Below are 26,247 nucleotides of genomic sequence, written 5' to 3'. Positions count from 1 at the left end.
CTGGTGACCTGTCTTCTCCAGCAGAAGCTAAGTTCCTGATAGTTATTATTTGTTCATTGTTTCTTTGTCCAGCTGGTTATCATGATTTTGTCTTGCTAGCTGGAAGCTCTGGGATGCAGAGTGGCACCTCCACACCGTGAGTCGGTGCGGAGGTCTTTTTGCACACTCTGCGTGGTCTTTTGTAGTTTTTTGTGCTGACCGCAAATATACCTTTCCTATCCTCTGTCTGTTTAGTAAGTCTGGCCTCCCTTTGCTGAAACCTGTTTCATTTCTGCATTTGTGACTTTCATCTTTACTCACAGTCAATATATGTGGGGGGCTGCCTTTTCCTTTGGGGAATTTCTCTGAGGCAAGGTAGGCTTTATTTTCTATCTCTATGGCTAGCTAGCTCTGAGGCTGTGAAGAGGCGTCTAGGGAGAGTCAGGAACGCTCCACGGCTATTTCTAGTGTGTGTGATAGGATTAGGGCCTGCGGTCAGCAGAGCTCCCACATCCCAGAACTCGTCCTGTGTGAGTTTAACTATCAGGTCGTGCCGGGTGCTCCTAACCACCAGGTCATAACAGTACAGCTGGCCCAAAGTATTAATGCATCTCAATAGAGGGATAAGAGAAGTTCTGAGACCATTTTTTTTTCTTTGCACTGTGTTTTGTCTTTCTTTTCCCCTAAACCTTTGGGTGGTTCAGGACACAGGTGTAGATATGGACATTCAAGGTCTGTCCTCTTGTGTGGATCATCTCACTGCAAGGGTACAAAACATTCAAGATTTTGTGGTTCAGAATCCTATGTTAGAGCCTAGAATTCCTATTCCTGATTTATTTTCTGGGGATAGATCTAAGTTCTTGAATTTCAAAAATAATTGTAAACTGTTTCTAGCTTTGAAACCCCGTTCCTCTGGTGACCCCGTTCAACAAGTAAAAATCATTATTTCTTTGTTGCGTGGTGACCCTCAAGACTGGGCATTTTCCCTTGCGCCAGGAGATTCTGCATTGCGTGATGTTGATGCATTTTTTCTGGCGCTTGGATTGCTTTATGATGAACCAAATTCAGTGGATCAGGCAGAGAAAATCTTGCTGGCTTTGTGTCAGGGTCAGGATGAAGCGGAGGTGTACTGTCAGAAGTTTAGAAAGTGGTCTGTGCTTACTCAGTGGAATGAATGTGCCCTGGCGGCAATTTAAAGAAAGGGTCTTTCTGAAGCCCTTAAGGATGTCATGGTGGGATTTCCCACGCCTGCTGGTCTGAATGAGTCTATGTCCTTGGCCATTCAGATCAATCGGCGCTTGCGTGAGCGCAAAGCTGTGCACCATCTGGCGGTATTCTCTGAGCATAGGCCTGAGCCTATGCAGTGTGATAGGACTTTGACCAGAGCTGAACGGCAAGAACACAGACGTCGGAATGGGCTGTGTTTTTACTGTGGTGAATCCACTCATGCTATCTCCGATTGTCCTAAGCGCACTAAGCGGTTCGCTAGGTCTGCCACCATTGGTACGGTACAGTCTAAATTTCTTTTGTCCGTTACTCTGATTTGCTCTCTGTCATCCTATTCTGTTATGGCATTTGTGGATTCAGGCGCTGCCCTGAATTTGATGGACTTGGAGTTTGCCAGGCGCTGTGGTTTTTTCTTGGAGCCCTTGCAGTATCCTATTCCATTGAGAGGAATTGATGCTACGCCTTTGGCCAAGAATAAGCCTCAGTACTGGACTCTATTGACCATGTGCATGGCTCCTGCACATCAGGAGGATATTCGCTTTTTGGTGTTGCATAATCTGCATGATGTGGTCGTTTTGGGGTTGCCATGGCTACAGGTCCATAATCCAGTGTTGGATTGGAAATCTATGTCTGTGTCCGGCTGGGGTTGTCTGGGGGTACATGGTGATGTTCCATTGTTGTCAATTTCGCCTTCCACTCCTTCTGAAGTCCCTGAGTTTTTATCAGATTACCGGGATGTATTTGAAGAGCCCAAATCCGGTGCCCTACCTCCTCATAGGGATTGCGATTGTGCTATTAATTTGATTCCTGGTAGTAAGTTTCCTAAGGGCCGTCTGTTTAATTTATCTGTGCCAGAGCACGTCGCTATGTGGAGTTATATAAAGGAATCCTTGGAGAAGGGTCATATTCGCCCGTCGTCGTCACCATTGGGAGCAGGGTTCTTTTTTGTGGCCAAGAAGGATGGCTCTTTGAGACCTTGTATTGATTACCGCCTTCTTAATAAGATCACAGTCAAATTTCAGTATCCTTTGCCGCTGCTGTCTGATTTGTTTGCTCGGATTAAGGGGGCTAGTTGGTTCACCAAGATAGATCTTCGTGGGGCGAATAATCTTGTGCGAATTAAACAGGGCGATGAATGGAAAACAGCATTTAATACGCCCGAGGGCCATTTTGAGTACCTGGTTATGCCATTCGGGCTTTCTAATGCTCCATCTGTGTTTCAGTCCTTTATGCATGACATCTTCCGAGAGTACCTGGATAGATTCATGATTGTATATTTGGATGACATTTTGGTCTTTTCGGATGATTGGGAGTCTCACGTGAAGCAGGTCAGAATGGTGTTCCAGGTCCTTCGTGTGAATTCCTTGTTTGTGAAGGTGTCAAAGTGTCTCTTTGGAGTTCAGAAGGTTTCATGTTTGGGTTTCATTTTTTCCCCTTCTACTATCGAGATGGACCCTGTTAAAGTTCAGGCCATTTACAATTGGACTCAGCCGACATCTGTGAAGAGCCTGCAGAAGTTCCTGGGCTTTGCTAATTTTTACCGTCGCTTCATCGCTAATTTTTCTAGTATTGCTAAACCGTTGACTGATTTGACCAAGAAAGGTGCTGATGTGGACAATTGGTCCTCTGCGGCTGTAGAGGCTTTTCAGGAGTTGAAGCGTCGTTTTTCTTCTGCCCCTGTGTTGTGCCAGCCAGATGTTTCGCTCCCGTTTCAGGTTGAGGTTGATGCTTCTGAGATTGGAGCAGGGGCTGTTTTGTCGCAAAGAAGTTCTGATGGCTCGGTGATGAAACCCTGTGCCTTCTTTTCTAGAAAATTCTCGCCTGCTGAGCGCAATTATGATGTTGGCAATCGAGAGTTGTTGGCCATGAAGTGGGCATTCGAGGAGTGGCGACATTGGCTTGAAGGAGCTAAACATCGCGTGGTGGTCTTGACGGATCACAAGAATTTGACTTATCTCGAGTCTGCCAAACGGTTGAATCCTAGACAGGCTCGATGGTCGCTCTTTTTCTCCCATTTTGATTTTGTGGTTTCATACCTTCCGGGATCTAAGAATGTGAAGGCTGATGCCCTGTCAAGGAGTTTTGTGCCTGACTCTCCGGGTGTTCCGGAGCCGGCGGGTATTCTTAAAGAGGGGGTAATTTTGTCTGCCATCTCCCCTGATTTGCGGCGTGTGCTGCAGAAGTTTCAGGCTGATAGACCTGACCGCTGTCCTACGGAGAAACTGTTTGTCCCTGATAGATGGACTAGTAGAGTTATCTCTGAGGTTCATTGTTCGGTGTTGACTGGTCATCCTGGAATCTTTGGTACCAGAGATTTGGTGGCTAGATCCTTTTGGTGGCCTTCTTTGTCACGGGATGTGCGTTCTTTTGTGCAGTCCTGTGGGACTTGTGCTCGGGCTAAGCCCTGCTGTTCTCGTGCCAGTGGGTTGCTTTTGCCCTTGCCGGTCCCAAAGAGGCCCTGGACGCATATTTCCATGGATTTTATTTCTGATCTCCCTGTTTCTCAAAGGATGTCGGTCATTTGGGTGGTTTGTGATCGCTTCTCTAAGATGGTCCATTTGGTACCCTTGTCTAAATTGCCTTCCTCCTCTGATTTGGTGCCAATGTTTTTCCAGCATGTGGTTCGTTTGCATGGCATTCCAGAGAACATCGTCTCGGACAGAGGTTTCCAGTTTGTTTCGAGGTTTTGGCGGTCCTTTTGTGCTAAGATGGGCATTGATTTGTCTTTTTCTTCGGCTTTCCATCCTCAGACTAATGGCCAAACCGAACGAACTAATCAGACTTTGGAAACATATCTGAGATGCTTTGTTTCTGCTGATCAGGATGATTGGGTGTCCTTCTTGCCTTTGGCTGAGTTGGCCCTTAATAATCGGGCCAGCTCGGCTACTTTAGTTTCTCCTTTTTTCTGTAATTCTGGTTTCCATCCTCGTTTCTCTTCAGGGCAGGTTGAGCCTTCGGACTGTCCTGGTGTGGATATGGTGGTGGACAGGTTGCAGCAGATTTGGACTCATGTAGTGGACAATTTGACATTGTCCCAGGAGAAGGCTCAACGTTTCGCTAACCGCCGGCGCTGTGTTGGTCCCCGACTTCGTGTTGGGGATTTGGTTTGGTTGTCATCTCGTCATGTTCCTATGAAGGTTTCCTCTCCTAAGTTTAAGCCTTGTTTCATTGGGCCATATAAGATTTCTGAAGTTCTTAATCCTGTTTCATTTCGTTTGGACCTTCCAGCTTCTTTTGCCATCCATAATGTGTTCCATAGGTCGTTGTTGCGGAGATACGTGGCGCCTATGGTTCCCTCCGTTGATCCTCCTGCCCGGGTGTTGGTTGAGGGGGAGTTGGAGTATGTGGTGGAGAAGATTTTGGATTCTCGTGTTTCGAGACGGAAACTCCAGTACCTGGTCAAGTGGAAGGGTTATGGTCAGGATGATAATTCCTGGGTTTTTGCCTCTGATGTTCATGCTGCCGATCTTGTTCGTGCCTTTCATTTGGCTCATCCTGATCGGCCTGGGGGCTCTGGTGAGGGTTCGGTGACCCCTCCTCAAGGGGGGGTACTGTTGTGAATTCTGTTGTCGAACTCCCTCCTGTGGTCGTGAATGGTACTTCCGCGAGTTCTGTCTATGGGCTCCCTCTGGTGGCTGTGAGTGAAGCTGCTGCTTCTGAGGTTCCTTACACAGGTGACGTGGTTTATCCTTTGGTTGGCTGCTCTATTTAACTCCACTCAGATTGTTACTCCATGCCAGCTGTCAATGTTCCTGCATTGGTTCAGTTCGCTCTTGGATCTTTCTGGTGACCTGTCTTCTCCAGCAGAACAAACCAAAAAGCACCAACAACAGCTTTTACGTCCAAAATAGCAAATAGTACTTTATTAAAGATAATAAGATAAAAACAGATAAAGGGGGAACATGGGGGAGCATGCAACAGTGCAGCACAGAACGTGCCCACTAAGAGCCGTGGACGGCATATCTCAATAATATAAATGAACAATGCATAGATGAAATAAGCATGTCACAGCGTAGACAAATATATAGCCATTGTTGGCTTATTCAAATGACATAAGGATATAGGGCATTTGGTAATATAACATACAAACTAACGTAGAAAACATACCCAGGTATATGTGCCCGTCACCACGCCGTACACCGCTGACCCCGACGCGCGTTTCGGTTATATAAACCTTCCTCAGGGGGCGTGCCGAGAGTCCACATGTGCCGTCTTATATAGTGGGAATATAACCGCAACGGGGTATGTTTTCTACGTTAGTTTGTATGTTATATTACCAAATGCCCTATATCCTTATGTTAAATGCCCTATATCCTTATGTCATCTGAATAAGCCAACAATGGCTATATATTTGTCTATGCTGTGACATGCTTATTTCATCTATGCATTGTTCTTTTATATTATTGAGATATGCCGTCCACGGCTCTTAGTGGGCACGTTCTGTGCTGCACTGTTGCATGCTCCCCCATGTTCCCCCTTTATCTGTTTTTATCTTATTATCTTTAATAAAGTACTATTTGCTATTTTGGACGTAAAAGCTGTTGTTGGTGCTTTTTGGTTTGGTCTCAGTGTTATGCTGCAGCTTGTCCTGCTTACGTCCATATTAGTGGTGGGGAATATTATTTCGTCCCATTGTTGGACTCTATATTTAGCTATCCTCTCCCCACATATTTAGGATGTCAATTGTTGTATATTCTCCAGCAGAAGCTAAGTTCCTGATAGTTATTATTTGTTCATTGTTTCCTTGTCCAGCTGGTTATCATGATTTTGTCTTGCTAGCTGGAAGCTCTGGGATGCAGAGTGGCACCTCCGCACCGTGAGTCAGTGCGGAGGTCTTTTTGCACACTCTGCGTCATCTTTTGTAGTTTTTTGTGCTGACCGCAAAGATACCTTTCCTATCCTCTGTCTGTTTAGTAAGTCTGGCCTCCCTTTTGCTGAAACCTGTTTCATTTCTGCGTTTGTGACTTTCATCTTTACTCACAGTCAATATATGTGGGGGGCTGCCTTTTCCTTTGGGGAATTTCTCTGAGGCAAGGTAGGCTTTATTTTCTATCTCTATGGCTAGCTAGCTCTGAGGCTGTGAAGAGGCATCTAGGGAGAGTCAGGAACGCTCCACGGCTATTTCTAGTATGTGTGATAGGATTAGGGCCTGCGGTCAGCAGAGCTCCCACATCCCAGAACTCGTCCTGTGTGAGTTTAACTATCAGGTCGTGCCGGGTGCTCCTAACCACCAGGTCATAACAATATACCACCCTCAGCACACATTTCACCACACATACACAAACCTCGCAACATAAAAGTCGAAACACAAAAGTCGCCGCTCAAAACTTGCCACGCGCAAAACTCGCCACATGCAAAAACTAGGCTCACGCAAAACTCGCCACAAGTGCAAAACTCATCTCATGGAAAACTAGCCACACGCAAAACTTGCACACGCGGAAAAATTGCCACATGCACAAAATTTGCAACACATGCAAAAGTTGCCTCACACAAAACTTGCACATACTCAAAAGGCACCACAGATAAAACACGCCACGCGCAAAACTCGCCATGCGCAAAACTTGCTGCACACAACTTGCTACACTAACCTGTCACATGCAACTCGACACACAAAAAGTTGCTACACGCATGTTGCCACACACAACTCAACACACAACTTGACAAACGAAACTCGCCCTAAAACACACATAAGTCTGGTATTATCCTTCAAATATAAAAATCTGATTAATAAGCAGACAAACTACAAGAGCAACAAATGTACCATATAGGAAATACGGCAGCTGTCAGTCACATGACCTGTCTATTATGTGTATGTGTGAGCTAATATATACTGCCAGGGGGAGGGCTTCCTGTTGGCTGGGGATTTATCAGGCTGCCAATTTATCTTACAAATACTGAGGTAAAAATACTGAACAAATAACGTGTGAACGAGGTCTAATACAGGAGATCACACAGGTATATACTATATACAGGAGAAGATGAAACACAGGTATATACTATATACAGGAGCAGATTACCTACAGGTATATACTATATACAGGAGGAGATGACATACAGGTATATGCTATATATAGAAGATGACATACATGTATATACTTTATACAGGAGGAGATGACACACAGATATATACTATATACAGGGGAGATGACACACAGGTATATACTATATACAGGAGGAGATGACATACAGGTATATACTATGTATAGAAGGAGATGACATACAGGTATATACTATATATAGGAGGAGATGACATACAGGTATATACTATATATAGGAGGAGATGACATACAGGTATATACTATATACAGGGGAGATGACACACAGCAGGTATATACTATATACAGGGGAGATGACATACAGGTATATACTATATACAGGAGATGACATACAGGTGTATACTATATATAAGGGAGATGACAAACATGTATATACTGAGGTGAAAATGAGAGGTGTGAGGTGAAAATGAAAAGGTGTGAGTGCAAAATGAGAGGAGTGAGGGAAAATAGTGGAGTGATCGGAAAATGACAGATGTGAGGTCGAAATGGCAAGTGTTAGGAGGGAATGAGAGGAGTGAGGGAGAAAATGAGAGGTGTGAGGGAGAAAATTAAAGATGTGATTGGGAAAATGAGAGGCGTGATGGGAAAATAAGAGAAGTGACGTGCTATAACTAACCACAGATATTTACTATGCCCAGGCAACGCCGGGCTCTTCAGCTAGTCATATTATATAGCACTGTGTGCTTACAATTGCTTGTTTTGTCTTTCGACCCAGGTAATTCTTCTCTTATCCATTAGGTCTATGACATCACATTATTACAAACTAACTAGCTGAATGCTTCTAAGCTCTATGTAGAAACAGGAGGTCAATTTTACCAGTATGACTCACAGATCACTGCAAAAGTCCCTGGCAGGAAGGAGGAGCTGAGCAGCTGTGTCAGGAGGTGAAAGGGGCATGATTTCTGCAGGCACAAGAGACTTCCTGTTTCTACATAGAAAAGTAAAAAATTAACTGGGTAGAAAGGCAAAATGAGTAATTGTAAATACACAGTGCTATACAATATGATGACTGCAATACTGTATATTAAGAGGATAAAAACTTTGAGAGGAGTGCTGCTTCTTTGACTAGGTCACAACTAGGGTTGAGTGAAACGGGTCGGTCATTTTCATAAGTTGCCGACTTTTGGCAAAGTCGGGTTTCATGAAACCCGACCCGATCCTTGTGTGGGGTCGGCCATGCGGTACGCGACTTTCGCGCCAAAGTCGCATTTCAATGACGCGAAAAGCGCCATTTCTCAGCCAATGAAGGTGGACGCAGAGTGTGGGCAGCGTGATGACATAGGTCTCAGTCCCCACCATCTTAGAGAAGGGCATTACAGTGATTGGCTTGCTTTCTGCGGTGTCACAGGGGCTATAAAGGGGCGTTCCCGCCGACCGCCATCTTACTGCTGCTGATCTGAGCATAGGGAGAGGTTGCTGCCGCTTCGTCAGAAGCAGGGATAGTGTTAGGCAGGGTACATTAACCCCCAAACCGCTTGTGCTGTAGCGATTTCCACTGTCCAACACCACCTTTTGTTTGCAGGGACAGTGGAGGCTACATTTTTTTTCCTCAGCGCTGTAGCTCATTGGGCTGCCCTAGAAGGCTCCTTGATAGCTGCATTGCTGTTTGTACGCCGCTGTGCAAACCAACTGCTTTTTTCAAAGCACAAATCCTGTTGCTCCTTCCTTTCTGCACAGCTATCTTGTTTGTTTGTCCACACTTTTGACTATTTTGTGCAGCAGTCCGCTCCTTGTTATTGCTGCCTGCCATACTTTGCTGAGATTACTGCAGAGAGATAGTAATTGTAGGACAGTCCCTTTTTTTTTTTTGTTTCGCTATATCTCTTCAAGCCACTTTCTGCCACAGAAAATATACTCTAATACAGTGGCCCAGATTTATTCACTAGTCTCCCTGAAGGAAAAAAAAAAAAGGGTGCAGATTAAAATTGGCAAATCTGCATCAGTGGCAGTCCTGTGTGTGGCATCTGTGTCTCATTTTCTGGCACAGAAAACATACAGTCTAACAGTGGGCCTGATTTCTTGCCAATTCTCCCATAAATAAAAAAAAATAGTGGGAGATTAAGATTGGCAATTTTGCCTCAGTGCCAGTGCTGTGTGTGGCATCTGTCTCTAATTTTGTGCCACATTAAACCTAGTGTGTAATGCTGAGCCAGATTTCTTTAAAATTCTCCCTGAAAAAAAAAACAGTGGGAGATTAAGATTGGCATTTCTGCTTCAGTGCCACTCCTGTGTGTGCCACCTGTCTCAAATTATGTGCCACATTAAACCTAGTGTGTAATACTGGGCCAGATTTCTTTTAAATTCTCCCTGAAAAAAAAATAGTGGGAGATTAAGATTGGCATTTCTGCTTCAGTGCCAGTCCTGTGTGTGCCACCTGTCTCAAATTGTGTGCCACATTAAACCTAGTGTGTAATACTGGGCCATATTTCTTTTAAATTCTCCCTGAAAAAAAATTGTGGGAGATTAAGATTGGCATTTCTGCTTCAGTGCCACTCCTGTGTGTGCCACCTGTCTCAAATTTTGTGCCACATTAAACCTAGTGTGTAATACTGGGCCAGATTTCTTTTAAATTCTCCCTGAAAAAAAAATAGTGGGAGATTAAGATTGGCATTTCTGCTTCAGTGCCAGTCCTGTGTGTGCCACCTGTCTCAAATTTTGTGCCACATTAAACCTAGTGTGTAATACTGGGCCAGATTTCTTTTAAATTCTCCCTGAAAAAAAAATAGTGGGAGATTAAGATTGGTATTTCTGCTTCAGTGCCAGTCCTGTGTGTGCCACCTGTCTCAAATTGTGTGCCACATTAAACCTAGTGTGTAATACTGGGCCAGATTTCTTTTAAATTCGCCCTGAAAAAAAAAACAGTGGGAGATTAAGATTGACATTTCTGCTTCAGTGCCAGTCCTGTGTGTGCCACCTGTCTCTAATTTTGTTCCACATTACACCTAATGTGTGATACTGGGCCAGTTTTTTTAAAAATTATCCCAGAAAAAATAAAATAGTGGGAGATTAAGATTGGCAATTCTGCTTCATTGCCAGTGCTGTGTGTGGCATCTGTCTCTAATTTTGTGCCACAGAACATATACTGTATAAGAGTGGGCCACATTTCTTCAATATTCTCCCAGAAAAAATAAAAAGGGGGAGATTTTTATTGGTAGTGTCTGCATCAGTGTCAGTCCTGTTAGTGGCATATCTGTCTGCCACTGAAGCTGTGTACTGTTATACATTGGGCCTGATTTTCCCTGCAGTCTCACCCACCTATAAAGGGATATATAAATCCAACAGAAGTTTGAGTTCACCTTGTAACTGGTTTTACAGTACAAATACCGTTAGTTTGGTTACGTTTTTCAAACAATGAGGAAGTCTGGTGGAAGAGGTCGTGGCCGTGGGTTGTCATTGCCAGCTGGTAATGATGGTAGTGGTGGTGGAGCATCAGGTGGTCGTGGGAAAAGCAATATAGCACCTAAGTCTCGAGTTGTTGAGCCTGGTTCGTCGTCTGGCTACACAAGGCCTCGAACGCTCCCTTTTCTGGGAGTAGGAAAACCGCTTTTATAGCCAAAGCAGCAAGAACAAGTTTTGGCTTTCCTTGCTGACTCAGCCTCTAGCTCTTTCGCCTCCTCTTCTGAAACTGCTAAATGTAAAAGCAGCGCGTCGTTAGTGGATGTTCACAGTCAGGGACAAGTCGCTTCCTTGTCTTCTTCACCAAGAACAACAGAGAAGGATGCGTCAGGCGACACAACGGGTTACTCCATGGAGCTCTTTACACATACCGTTCCTGGGTTAGAAAGTGAAACAGTTAACAGGCCATGCCCATTACAAGTTGAATTGGACATGGAGTGCACAGATGCACAGCCACAGCCAGATTACTATGCTGTTCCTTTGACTCAGAGCACAACATTGCCCTCGCAGTGTACTGATCCAGAATCAGACCCTGATGAGACTATGATGCCCCGTCAAGAACGCTATACCACAGGCTTACACGGTGACACAGACGAAGTTGCACACGAGATAGAAGAGGAGGTCATAGATGACCCAGTTGTTGACCCCAATTGGCAGCCATTGGGGGAACAGGGTGCAGGCGGCAGTAGCTCTGAAGCGGAGGAGGAGGAGCCGCAGGAGGCATTAACATCGCAACAGGTTCCATCAGCCGGGTCCGTATCTGGCCAAAAACACGTGGCAAAACCAAAACCAGTTGTAGGACAGCATGGTCATCCGGTTAAAGAAGCTCAGTCTGCAATGCCTGAAAAGGTATCCGATAGTAGAAAGAGTGCAGTCTGGCATTTTTTTAAACAACATCCAAATGATCAGCGCAAAGTCATCTGTCAAAAATGTTCAACTACCTTAAGCAGAGGTCAGAATCTTAAAAGTCTAAATACAAGTTGTATGCGTAGACATTTAACCACCATGCATTTGCAAGCCTGGACTAACTACCAAATGTCCCTTAAGGTTGTAGCACCCTCGGCCAATGAAGCTAGTCAGCAACGCTACATCCCTTCCCTCACTGTAAGCCCACCATTTCCCGCACCACCTGCAGTAAATGTGCAGGTTTTGTCGCCAGGCCAAAGCAGTCAGGGAATCACCAGGTTCGTAGTAGGAAACACTGCATGTAGGGCACCAGCAAGAATACCATCTCCAACCCTCTCTCAGTCTGCCATGTCCACCGGCACCCCTGCTAGTTCCACGATCTGCAGCTCTCCAGTCCAGCTCACCTGTTGTGAATTCCGTTTTTGGGCTCCCTCCGGTGGTTGTAAATGGCACTTTTGTGAATTCTGCCCTTTGGCTCCCTCTGGTGGTTTTGAGTTGAACTGCCGCTCCTTGGGTTTAGCTTTAGCAGCTGCTTTCACTAATCGTCTCTCCTGGCTCTGCTATTTAATCTGGCTCTAGTCTTCAGCTTATGCCACTTGTCAATGTTCTCTGGCTGGATTCACATCTCTGCTTGGATTCTCCTGGTTTCCTGACCAGTTCTGCAAAGATAAGTTCTGGCTTTGCTCATTTCAGTCCACATGTTGTGGACTTATTGTTCTGTGCATTCTATTTTTGTCCAGCTTGTCATTATGGATTTTTTCTGTTAGCTGGAAGCTCTGGGAAGCAGATTTACCCTCCACACCTTTAGTCAGGTGTGGAGATTTTGTAAACTCTGTGTGGATTGTTTTGTAGTTTTTATACTGTCCGCACAGTATCCTTTCCTGTCCTATCTATCAAGCTAGATTGGCCTCCTATGCTAAAATCTGATTTAATCTCTGCGTATGTTATTTTCCCCTCCTCTCACCGTCAATATTTGTGGGGGCTATCTTTCCTTTGGGGATTTTCTCTGAGGCAAGATAGTGTTAGGTCTCGAGTTCCCGCTTCTGCACAGGGGGAATCTCGAGCCATCTCCGCTGCGGTCTCCCATTCTTATCCAGCCGCAGTGGAGTCTGCTCAGCAGGGACGTCGGTCCCAGCGTCTTGCTCAGTCTCACTCTGTACAGAGAGTTACTGCTGCTTCTTCAGCTTCTGCCATTAAAGCCAGTGCTGGTCAGCAGCGAGCGGACTTCTCTGGGACTAAGTCCTTGTCTGCACACACTGAGCATGCCCAGGGCAAGATCTCCCGTTGGAGATCGAGGGTCATGTGCTCAGGCTCTGCAGCACATTCCATTGGTCCTCTTGGCAGGTCTTGGAAGGGCAAAGTTTCTGTGGCCACTTCCTGTGCTGCAACTATATAAACTGCGCATGACCGCACGGCCATGCGCTAGTGTACAATTGTTAATGTGTGTATGTTGTGAGTGCAAGTCGTCCTTGGATACCCCTACCCTATTGAATGTCTGTTCGCGGAAGGTGTATGGTTGCTATCTAGCGCCCGACTTATCCTACAGCACGAATCACACATTACAGCGTCCAGTTGCTGTGACCGCCAGTACGGCGCCGTGCACTTCCTCTGTGCTTTCCTTACCCAAGCCTGGGTGGTTAGTGGCGTTCGTCAGTGCGGCACCGCATGCACTCTTGTGCCTTAATATTGTTATTTGGTTTCCTTGCACACCCAGTTGCGGTGTTGTGCCAGCAAGGGTCTAATCGGACTTCAATCCTAGTTGGGGTTGAGTTCGCTGACTACTTGCTCACGCCCTATGTGCGGTACCGCGGTCCTGTGACGCAACAGGATCGCTTCTTTCTCGCTGGGTGAAGTTTAACCCACGTGTGTATACTTATGAGTACCGCCATATAGTCCGTCATTACTTGGCAGCAGGTTCCATCTCTGCACGGTGGACCCCGGGCTGCGAACGCACCATACTCTATCTGTCTTATTATTTGGTGCATTCCGCTAGCCCTAACATTACACTAGCACCAGGGTCTGGCTAGTAATGACGGACAAACAACAATCCTTGCGGTATATCCAGCAGCTGGAGGGTAGGTTGGCGGCTCTTGAGAGCGCAACCTCAGCTGTGGATGTTACCGCAGTTGCTGTACAGGCTGCTAGCGTGGCTGCAGCAACCCTGTCCATTGCCACCCCTGCTCCGACATTTTCTCGCCTCCCGCTGCCAGAAAAATTTTCTGGTGATAGCAAATTTTGTAGGGGATTTGTGAGTCAGTGCTCTATTCACCTCGAGCTCCTGGCTGCACGTTTTCCCACAGAGCGGGCTAAGGTGGGATTTATAGTGTCTCTCTTGTCGGACAGGGCGTTGGAATGGGCTACGCCGCTGTGGGAGCGTGGCGATTATGTGGTGCAGAGTGCTCCGCTGTTTCTGAGCACTCTGAAACAGGTCTTTTTAGGACCTCAAGTCACCCATGATACTGCGCTCCAACTGCTGGCATTAACTCAGGGTGAGTCCTTGGTCAGTCATTTTGCCATCCAATTCCGCACTTTAGCTTCTGAGCTGGATTGGTCAGATAAAGCTCTTATCCCCATATTTTGGAGGGGGCCTGGCTGACCACGTTAAGGACGCTCTGGCCACTAGGGAGGTTCCGGCCACACTGGAGGAGTTAATAACTGTCTCCACTCGAATTGACCTCCGTTTTAATGAGAGGTTAGAGCGAGCCCAGTGTAGGCAGAGGTTTCGGCTGGCTCCTACCTTCGCCAAACCTCTGGAATCTCCGGTCCTGGTTCCTGAGTCACATGAGGCCAGGGAAGTGTCACAAGCGGGATCTAAGTCCCGGACCGCTTGTGCACTCAAGGTCTGTCATGTTTGCCAGCAGTCAGGACATCTAGCCACCAGATGTTCTCAGCGGTCGAGGAAACGTCAGCGTCTAGTGGTAGTAGGTGGAGGTACACTAGACACGGCGACGTTTGCCTCTAAATTGTCCTTTAAGGGGACAATTACAATAGGCTCATTCTCCCACTCGGTAGAGCTCTGCGTGGATTCTGGGGCGGAGGGCAATTTTATGTCTTGTGCCTTCGCCCAACGTCACGCAATACCCCTGGTTATGCTAGCTCAACCAGTAACGGTACGAGTGGTGAATGGGTCGACACTGCCCTCACAGATAACACACCAGACCATCCCTTTTACTCTGTCCATGTCGCCATCTCATCAGGAGATTATATCTCTGCTCGTCATTCCTGAGGGAATTGATGAGGTCCTGTTGGGAATACCTTGGCTACGGTACCACTCTCCTCATATCGAGTGGTCCTCTGGCAGAATCCTGGGATGGGGCGAATCTTGTGGGGGTAGGTGTCAGCGGGAGTGCGTTCAGGTTGCTACTACAGAGGTACCCGCAGATCTTTCCTCTCTCCCCAAGCAGTATTGGTCTTATGCAGACGTGTTCTCCAAAAAGGCGGCGGAGATCCTTCCGCCCCATCGCCCCTATGACTGTCCTATTGATCTCTTGCCTGGTGCTGAGCCTCCCCGGGGTCGAGTCTATCCGCTATCTCTCCCCGAGACGGAGGCAATGTCACAGTACATCCAGGAAAATCTGGCAAGAGGATTCATTAGGAAGTCAGTGTCACCTGCTGGGGCAGGGTTCTTCTTCGTGCAGAAGAAGAATGGGGAATTGCGTTCATGCATAGACTACAGGGGTCTTAATGCCATCACCGTTAAAAATAAGTATCCTTTGCCCTTGATATCTGAGCTCTTCGATAGGCTTCGGGGAGCAAGGGTATTTACTAAACTAGATCTGCGGGGTGCTTACAACCTGATTCGCATCCGTGAGGGGGACGAATGGAAGACGGCTTTTAACACCAGGGATGGGCACTATGAATATCTGGTGATGCCCTTCGGGCTCTGTAATGCCCCAGCCGTTTTCCAAGACTTTGTGAATGATATCTTCCGGGATATGCTTTCCACCTCGGTCGTAGTCTATCTGGATGATATTCTCATCTACTCTCCAGATATTGACTCCCACCGGAGAGATGTTTGCAAAGTCTTCGACCTCCTACGGGCAAACTCCCTCTATGCCAAGTTGGAGAAGTGTATGTTTGAGCAGGAGTCCTTACCTTTCCTGGGCTACATCATCTCTGCCCAGGGATTGGCTATGGATCCTGCCAAACTACAGGCTGTGATGGACTGGCAGGAACCCCATTCTCTTAAAGCGGTGCATCGCTTTATGGGGTTCATTAATTATTATCGCCAGTTCATTCCGCACTTCTCAACTTTGGTAGCTCCCTTGGTTGCCCTCACCAAGAAGGGGGCGAATCCCAAATTGTGGTCTGAGGAGGTCTCCAAGGCCTTTAACTCTATAAAGTCACACTTCGCTAGCGCTCCCATCCTACATCGCCCCGATGTTGATAAGCCATTTATCATGGAGGTGGATGCCTCTTCTGTTGGTGCTGGAGCAGTCCTCTTCCAAAAGGATGCTCAAGGTCGGAAGCATCCTTGCTTCTTTTTCTCCAAGACCTTCTCACCAGCAGAGAGGAATTATTCCATCGGGGACAGGGAGTTGCTAGCCATGAAGTTGGCTTTCTCGGAGTGGAGACATCTCTTGGAGGGAGCACGTTTTCCCTTCCAAGTCTTCACAGACCATAAAAATTTGGTGTACCTGCAGACAGCCCAGCGGTTGAACTCTCGCCAGGCCAGATGGTCCTTATTCTTCTCCCGGTTTCATTTCACCCTCCATTTTCTTTCTGGGGAGAAGAACATTCGGGCCGACGCTCTCTCTCGCTCCGTTGTGTCATCTGCGGAGGAGGAGGAGGAGCCTCGGCTTATTGTCCCCACCAAGAGCTTGAGAACTGTGGCTCCGGTTTCGCTAGAGTCTGTGCCCCCGGACAAGACTTTTGTTCCATCCAGTTTGCGACCGGAGGTTCTCTCTTGGGCACATTCGTCCAGGGTGGGTGGACATTTTGGTACCAAAAGGACATCAGAGTTACTGGCGAGGACATACTGGTGGCCGCATATGGCTCGTGATGTCGCAGAGTATGTTCGGGCGTGTGTCTCTTGCGCCAAGAACAAGACTCCTCGGCAATGGCCAGCTGGTTTGCTTTATCCTCTGCCAGTGGCGGATAGGCCCTGGGAGATGGTCGGGATGGGCTTTGTGGTGGGCTTACCCAAGACTCGTAATTGCACCATTATCTGGGTGATCTCCGACCATTTTTCCAAAATGGTGCACTTGGTGCCTCTTCCACGGCTACCTTCTGCACGGGCGTTGGCTGTCTTGTTCATCAAGCATATCTTTCGCCTACATGGTATGCCAGACAAAATTGTTAGTGACCGGGGTCCCCAGTTTGCGTCTCGATTCTGGAGAGAGCTTTGTCATCTACTCAGTATTGAGTTGAATCTCTCTTCGGCATATCATCCTGAGACGAATGGGTTGGTAGAGAGGGCCAACCAGACCTTGGTCACATATTTACGACATTTTGTTTCTGCCAGGCAGGATGACTGGGCATCCTTGCTACCGTGGGCAGAGTTTGCATTTAACAATGCCGTAGCCGACTCCACCGGTCAGACTCCATTCCTCCTAAATTACGGCCAGCATCCGCGTGTTCCTGTGCCCATGCCTGTGTCTTCTGCTGACTCCAGGGTGGCAGACTGGGCTGTGGAGGCAAGGGACATTTGGGACCGCACGCAGGATGCCATTCGGGCCTCCAAGGAGAGAATGAGGTCCTCCGCCGATGTTCATCGGCGCCCCGCTCCGACCTTTGCTCCTGGAGACTTGGTGTGGCTCTCCGCCCGTAACATCAGGCTGCGAGTTGAGTCCACTAAGTTTGCTCCTCGCTACTTGGGTCCCTTCAAGGTTCTCGAACGGGTTAATCCTGTGGTCTACCGTTTGGCTCTTCCTCCACGCTTGGGTATCACCGACACCTTTCATGTGTCCCTCTTGAAACCCGTATACATGTCCCGGTTTTCCGAGTCATCTGCTGGGACATCGGGTTCGTCTACGGACGATTACGAGGTGAACGCTATTTTGGGGTGCAAGGTGGTACGTGGCAAAAAGTTCTATCTGGTGGATTGGAAGGGTTATGGCCCAGAGGACAGGTCATGGGAGCCTGCTGAAAACATTCGGGCCCCACAGCTCATTGCTGCTTTCGAGCGTAGCGAGGCCCAAGGAGGGGGGGGGCCCTAGGAGGGGGGGTAATGTTAGGTCTCGAGTTCCCGCTTCTGCACAGGGGGAATCTCGAGCCATCTCCGCTGCGGTCTCCCATTCTTATCCAGCCGCAGTGGAGTCTGCTCAGCAAGGACGTCGGTCCCAGCGTCTTGCTCAGTCTTACTCTGTACAGAGAGTTACTGCTGCTTCTTCAGCTTCTGCCATTAAAGCCAGTGCTGGTCAGCAGCGAGCGGACTTCTCTGGGACTAAGTCCTTGTCTGCACACACTGAGCATGCCCAGGGCAAGATCTCCCGTTGGAGATCGAGGGTCATGTGCTCAGGCTCTGCAGCACATTCCATTGGTCCTCTTGGCAGGACTTGGAAGGGCAAAGTTTCTGTGGCCACTTCCTGTGCTGCAACTATATAAACTGCGCATGACCGCACGGCCATGCGCTAGTGTACAATTGTTAATGTGTGTATGTTGTGAGTGCAAGTCGTCCTTGGATACCCCTACCCTATTGAATGTCTGTTCGCGGAAGGTGTATGGTTGCTATCTAGCGCCCGACTTATCCTACAGCACGAATCACACATTACAGCGTCCAGTTGCTGTGACCGCCAGTACGGCGCCGTGCACTTCCTCTGTGCTTTCCTTACCCAAGCCTGGGTGGTTAGTGGCGTTCGTCAGTGCGGCACCGCATGCACTCTTGTGCCTTAATATTGTTATTTGGTTTCCTTGCACACCCAGTTGCGGTGTTGTGCCAGCAAGGGTCTAATCGGACTTCAATCCTAGTTGGGGTTGAGTTCGCTGACTACTTGCTCGCGCCCTATGTGCGGTACCGCGGTCCTGTGACGCAACAGGATCGCTTCTTTCTCGCTGGGTGAAGTTTAACCCACGTGTGTATACTTATGAGTACCGCCATATAGTCCGTCATTACTTGGCAGCAGGTTCCATCTCTGCACGGTGGACCCCGGGCTGCGAACGCACCATACTCTATCTGTCTTATTATTTGGTGCGTTCCGCTAGCCCTAACATATAGGTTTCCTGTTTCCATCTTTAGGGGAAGTTAGATCTTAGGCTGTGCCGAGGGGTCTAGAGAGCGTCAGGTACCCCCCACGGCTATTTCTAGTTGCGCTGCTAGGTTCAGGGTCTGCGGTCAGTACAGATACCACCTCCTTCAGAGCTTGTCTCATGTTGTTCCTAAACCACCAGATCATAACACTCACCCTACATGAGACTCTCGTTTGGAAAAGGAAGTACTCATCTTCACATCCGCGTACACAGGGTTTGAACGCCCACATTGCTAGACTAATCTCATTAGAGATGATGCCCTACCGGTTAGTTGAAAGCAAAGCTTTCAAAGCCCTGATGGACTACGCTGTACCACGCTACGAGCTACCCAGTCGACACTTCTTTTCTAGAAAAGCCATCTCAGCCCTCCACCAGCATGTAAAAGACCGCATCGTCCATGCACTCAGGCAATCTGTGAGTACAAAGGTGCACCTGACAACAGATGTATGGACCAGTGGGCATGGCCAGGGACATTACGTGTCCATCACGGCACACTGGGTTAATGTGGTGGATGCAGGGTCCACAGGGGACAGCAATATTGGGACAGTTCTGCCTAGCCCACGGTCTAGGAAACAGTTGGCTGTAGGCGTTCGCCCCCCCCTCCTCCTCCTACTCGTCCTCCTGCAGAAGCGAGAGCTCGTCCACAGACCGCAGTCGCACAACCACTCCATCCGCAGCTGCCACTGTTGCACACGAGGTATCCCATTATGGGACAGCTAGTGGCAAGCGTCAGCAGGCTGTATTGGCAATGAAGTGTTTGGGCGACAACAGACACACCGCGGAAGTTCTGTCCGAGTTCTTGCAGCAAGAAACTCAGTCATGGCTGGGCACTGTACATCTTGAGGCAGGCAAGGCAGTGAGTGATAACGGAAGGAATTTTATGGCTGCCATAGCCCTTTCACTACTGAAACACATTCCTTGCCTGGCTCACACCTTAAACCTGGTGGTGCAGTGCTTCTTGAAAAGTTATCCGGGGTTACTCGAACTGCTCCTCAAAGTGCGCAGACTTTGCTCGCATATCCGCCGTTCGCCCGTACACTCCAGCGGTCTTTGAACCTTCCCCAGCATCGCCTAATCATCGACGTTGCAACAAGGTGGAACTCCACACTGCACATGCTTCAGAGACTGTGCGAACAGAGGCGTGCTGTTATGTATTTGTGGGAGGATACACATACACGGGCAGGCAGTTGGATGGCAGACATGGAGTTGTCAGGTGTGCAGTGGTCGAAGGTACAAGACCTGTGTCAAGTCCTTCAGTGTTTTGAGGAATGCACACGGCTGGTTAGTGCAGACAACACCATAATAAGCATGAGCATCCCCCTAATGAGAGCGTCATAGGCCATGTTGTGAGGTGAAATTTTAACTCCGCGCTTTCCAATTCGCCAAACAATTTTTCCCCTATCTACATAATGGGGAAAAGTGAAAGAAAAAGTGTTGGAGGCAAATTGACAGCTGCCAGATGTGAACAAGGGGGACTTAAAGAATGAGAGCGATGGCACAAAAGAGTATATACCGATCAGTTGCTAAGGTGGGGCCCCGACATGAGATACTCACCACACATGGGGATATGAACACACACACAAAATGCGCCACACACTACCACGTGCTTGAACACATATACCACCCTCAGCACACATTTCACCACACATACACCAACCTCGCCACATAAAAGTCGAAACACAAAAGTCGCCGCTCAAAACTCGCCACGCGCAAAACTCACCACATTTTTTTTTTGGGCACCAGTTTTGGGCACCGGTGCTCAGGAAGGATATAATGGAACTAGAGAGAGTACAAAGGAGGGCAACAAAATTAATAAAGGGGATGGGAGAACTACAATACCCAGATAGATTAGCGAAATTAGGATTATTTAGTCTAGAAAAAAGACGACTGAGGGGCGATCTAATAACCATGTATAAGTATATAAGGGGACAATACAAATATCTCGCTGAGGATCTGTTTATACCAAGGAAGGTGACGGGCACAAGGGGGCATTCTTTGCGTCTGGAGGAGAGAAGGTTTTTCCACCAACATAGAAGAGGATTCTTTACTGTTAGGGCAGTGAGAATCTGGAATTGCTTGCCTGAGGAGGTGGTGATGGCGAACTCAGTCGAGGGGTTCAAGAGAGGCCTGGATGTCTTCCTGGAGCAGAACAATATTGTATCATACAATTATTAGGTTCTGTAGAAGGACGTAGATCTGGGTATTTATTATGATGGAATATAGGCTGAACTGGATGGACAAATGTCTTTTTTCGGCCTTACTAACTATGTTACTATGTTACTATGTTACATGCAAAAACTAGGCTCACGCAAAACTCGCCACAAGTGCAAAACTCACCTCATGGAAAACTCGCCACACGCAAAACTTGCACACGCGGAAAAATTGCCACATGCACAAAATTTGCAACACATGCAAAAGTTGCCTCACACAAAACTTGCACATAGTCAAAAGGCACCAGACATAAAACTCACCACGCGCAAAACTCACCATGCGCAAAACTTGCTGCACACAACTTGCTACACTAACCTGTTACATGCAACTCGACACACAAAAAGTTGCTACACGCATGTTGCCACACAAAACTCATCTCACAAAAGTCGCTACATGCATGTCGCCACACACAACTCAACACACACAACTTGACAAACGAAACTCGCCCTAAAACACACACAAGTCTGGTATTAGCCTCCAAAAATAAAAATCTGATTAATAAGCAGACAAACTACAAGAGCAACAAATGTACCATATAGGAAATACAGCAGCTGTCAGTCACATGACCTGTGTATTATGTGTATGTGTGAGCTAATATATACTGCCAGGGGGAGGGCTTCCTGTTGGCTGGGGATTTATCAGGCTGCCAATTTAGCTTACAAATACTGAGGTAAAAATACTGAGCAAATAACGTGTGAACGAGGTCTAATACAGGAGGAGATGACACACAGGTATATACTATATACAGGGGAGATGACACACAGATATATACTATATACAGGAGAGATGACACACAGGTATATACTATATAGAGGAGGAGATGACATATAGGTACATATATATACAGGAGGAGATGACATACAGGTATATACTATATGCAGGAGGAGATGACACTCAGATATATACTATATACAGGGGAGATGACACACAGGTATATACTATATACAGGAGGAGATGACATACAGGTATATGCTATATATAGAAGATGACATGCAGGTATATACTATATGCAGGAGGAGATGACACTCAGATATATACTATATACAGGGGAGATGACACACAGGTATATACTATATACAGGAGGAGATGACATACAGGTATATACTGTTAGGGCTAGCGAAACGCACCAAATAATAAGACTGATAGTGTACGGTGCGTTCGTAGCCCGGGGTCCACCGTGCAGAGATGGAACCTGCTGCTGAGTAATGACGGACTATATGGCGGTACTCATAAGTATACTCGCGTGGGTTAAACTTCACCCAACGTGAAGGAAGCGATCCTGTTGCGTCACAGGGTCGCGGTACCGCACATAGAAGGCGAGCAAGCAGTCAGCGAACTTAACCCCAACTAGGATTGAAGTCCGATTAGACCCTTGCTGGCACAACACTGCAACAGGGTGTGTTAGGCAACTCTTATAATTAGAGCACCGAAGTGCGAACTGTGCCGTGCTGGCAGGCACCACTAAGCACCCAGATGTGGGTCAGGAAGCGCACTACTGGCGCGTGGCGCCGCACTGGCGGTCACAGCAATAGACGCTGATACGTGTGTGACACGTTGAGTGATTTGTCGGGCGCTAGATAGCAGCCATACTCCATACGCGAACAGTCATACAATAGGGTAGGGGTATTTAATGAACGACTTGCACTCACAACAAACACACGTATTCAATTGTACACTAGCGCATGGCCGTGCGGTCATGCGCAGTTATATAATTGCAAATACTTAGTGGGAAGCATGTCAATCACTAGCAATATGTCATAGATCAAAGTAACAAAAATACATGACTGACTAGGACCACCTGGACAAACTGCATATACATGAAGAACGCAAAACTCAAAAGAACGCAGTCATAAGTCCAAATATATAAAATATATAAACTTTATTAAATATCAAATAATCGGTGCACAGTAAAAAGTGGGAAAAACCCACCCATGCCATCAACAGCACATACAAATGGACAGGCCCTAATGCACTCTACCCCATATCATAAATATCAGAACCATGTAAATACACAGCATGTATAGGAAATTCATAACCATATCTTGGCAATCAATAACAGTATTCTAGTACATACATACCGGCGGTAGAAGGTGGGTGTATATGTGCATCAGAGACCCGTCCCCCCCAACGCGTGTTTCGGCAAAGTGCCTTTCTCAAGGGGTGACTGGTGTGTAAATTAAATGGAATATATACTCACAGACCCGGAAGTATAACGGTACCTATGATTACCGGCAGCTGTCCCGCACGGCCGCATCACCCGGAAGCACAGGGGCCCCATGTGATCGCAGGGCAGCGGCACCGCGGTGACAGGAGCCGGAAGAAACATGTGCGCTGTGGGAGTGAAGACGCCAAGCCGCCATCTTAGTATAGATAGAAGGCGGACATGCGCAAATGGAACCCCAGAGAGGAGAGAAAAGGGGGAAACTGCCAGTCCCAACCGCGCATGCGCAAACAGCCCACCGCGGCCATCTTGTTGGAGACTAATAGCCACCACTAGAGTTGAGCGACCTTGACCTTTTTAGAGTCGAGCCGGGTTTCGCGAAACCCGACTATCTCAAAAGTCGGGTCGAGTGAAATCGGCCGATTATGACGTAAAGTCGGGATCGACCGAAACACGAAACCCAATGCAAGTCAATGGGGCAGCATAGTCGGCAGTGAGTGGGGGCCAGGAAAACACCTAGAGTGCCCATTTTAATGTCAAAACCATCCATTCTTCTTAATGAAGCTTGTCAAGCGTAATTTACCTTATAATAATTGGAAGGCATTTGAAATTGGGGGTCATTTGGCTAAAGTTGTGTGGGGTAGGGCTGGTTCAAGTAATTAGTGGGCCCAGGAAATCTGGACCACGTCACGGCAGTGGAGCAGGGAGAGGTAAGTATTTCAACTTTGCAAGTGCTGTGATCCTGAGCAAGCAGGGGGGGCCCACTTGTTGGCATTGGCACTGGCACAGGGCCCCTCAAAGTACAGCGGTGTGTTTGCACGGCGGGGGCGCCTCCCACCGGCAGCAACACTTTTGCGTACTATGAGAGGCCCTGTGCCAGTGACGTCGCCAACTAGTATTCCTCCCCCCACCTGATGAAGGAACCTGCACTTTCATCTGCACCTTCCTCTTTGTCCCCGTGTAAGGTGGTATGGTATGCGGGAAGAGCAACCTGACTTTCAGCAGGGTCACAATGTTGTTGTGTAGCATGCACGGGGAATGTTGCGTTATGGGTCAATGTACCAGCAGACTCATCTATCACTGGCTGGGCAATGGGCACGATGAAGTGGAAACACAGATATAGGCCCAAAGAATAAAGTGGGCTAAATGCAGTTCAAAATTGGTAACACAGGACTAATCAGGGGGCATTGCAGTGGAGGACAACTGGAATGAGAGGCTGACACAGAGAGTAGGGCCAAATCAGTAAGTAGTCGAAATGCAGTTCAAAATTGGCAACCGTAGTAAACAGGCGGCACAGCTTTGTTCAGTGGAGGAGAACAGCAAGGAGTGGCAGACACCGATAGTAGGCCCCAACCCAACTAGTAGGCCAAATGCAGTCTAACATTAACAACTACTTAACGAGAGCCTGAAAATGGAATTTCAGGACAGGAAACCAGGAGAACAGCAAGGAGTGGCAGACACCGATAGTAGGCCCCAAACCAACTAGTACGCCAAATGCAGTTGTTCCATTTAACCACAATTTAATGAGAGCCTGAAGATAGAAGCTCAGGAAAGGCAACCTGGGGAACACCTTGGAGTGTAACACACCATCTCTCTCCACCCCATACCCATTTTGTAGGCCTAATGCAGTGTACTTTTCTACAACTACTAAACGAGAGTCGGAAGACCGAAGCAATGGCAAGGAAACCTGGGGAACACCTTGGAGTGTAACACACCATCTCTCTCCACCCCATACCCAATTTGTAGGCCTAATGCAGTGTAGTTTCCAAGAACTACTAAACGAGAGCCGGAAGATCGAAGCTCAGGAAAGGCAACCTGGGGAACACCTTGGAGTGTAACACACCCTCTCTCTACACCCCATACCCAATTTGAAGGCCTAATGCAGTGTAGTTTCCAAGAACTACTAAACGAGAGCCGGAAGATCGAAGCTCAGGAAAGGCAACCTGGGGAACACCTTGGAGTGTAACACACCCTCTCTCTACACCCCATACCCAATTTGAAGGCCTAATGCAGCGTAGTTTCCAACAACTACTAAACGAGAGCCGGAAGATCGAAGCTCAGGAAAGGCAACCTGGGGAACACCTTGGAGTGTAACACACCCTCTCTCTACACCCCATACCCAATTTGAAGGCCTAATGCAGCGTAGTTTCCAACAACTACTAAACGAGAGCCGGAAGATCGAAGCTCAGGAAAGGCAACCTGGGGAACACCTTGGAGTGTAACACACCCTCTCTCTACACCCCATACCCAATTTGAAGGCCTAATGCAGCGTAGTTTCCAAGAACTACTAAACGAGAGCCGGAAGATCGAAGCTCAGGAAAGGCAACCTGGGGAACACCTTGGAGTGGAACACACCATCTCTCTACACCCCATACCCAATTTGAAGGCCTAATGCAGCGTAGTTTCCAACAACTACTAAACGAGAGCCGGAAGATCGAAGCTCAGGAAAGGCAACCTGGGGAACACCTTGGAGTGGAACACACCATCTCTCTACACCCCATACCCAATTTGAAGGCCTAATGCAGCGTAGTTTCCAACAACTACTAAACGAGAGCCGGAAGATCGAAGCTCAGGAAAGGCAACCTGGGGAACACCTTGGAGTGTAACACAACGTCTCTCTACACCACGGAAGGGCTGATTCTTAGGAAGGAAGGCTGTTGGAAATAAGCATTGCGCGTCCGAGGGTGATTATATTCTTATTAGGTATATACTCACCCTCGGACGCGCCCTGCTTCTTTATTTGGAATGAATGTTTATTTGCAATGTGGTGTTGACTTTCTCTATTATTTTGGTAATTAATGATTTTATTATTTTCATTGTTTTGCATCTTCTTGGCAATAATATAAAGAAGACACGACAGGACAACACTCGGTGGATGCCATATCTGTGTTTTCAATTTAAAAAACCTTTCAGTTAACTACTTGCAGGAGAAAGTAATTGTAGCTGGTGGCCATTTTTAGTACTGTACCAGATTTTAGTTGTGTGTTTGTTTTTATGTTAAAATGTCTGCATTTGATATCTCTCCAGTATTTTCTTTTTTATAAGCAAAATACTTATTTTTATATTTTCTGATGTTGGTTCCAGGGGTACACGGGCAGCAGTGGTGTGGTCAGTGGAGGCCTA

Source organism: Ranitomeya imitator, chromosome 3 (genome assembly GCF_032444005.1).
Source record: "Ranitomeya imitator isolate aRanImi1 chromosome 3, aRanImi1.pri, whole genome shotgun sequence".
NCBI lineage: Eukaryota > Metazoa > Chordata > Amphibia > Anura > Dendrobatidae > Ranitomeya > Ranitomeya imitator.
Note: the sequence above shows the minus strand (reverse complement) of the source record.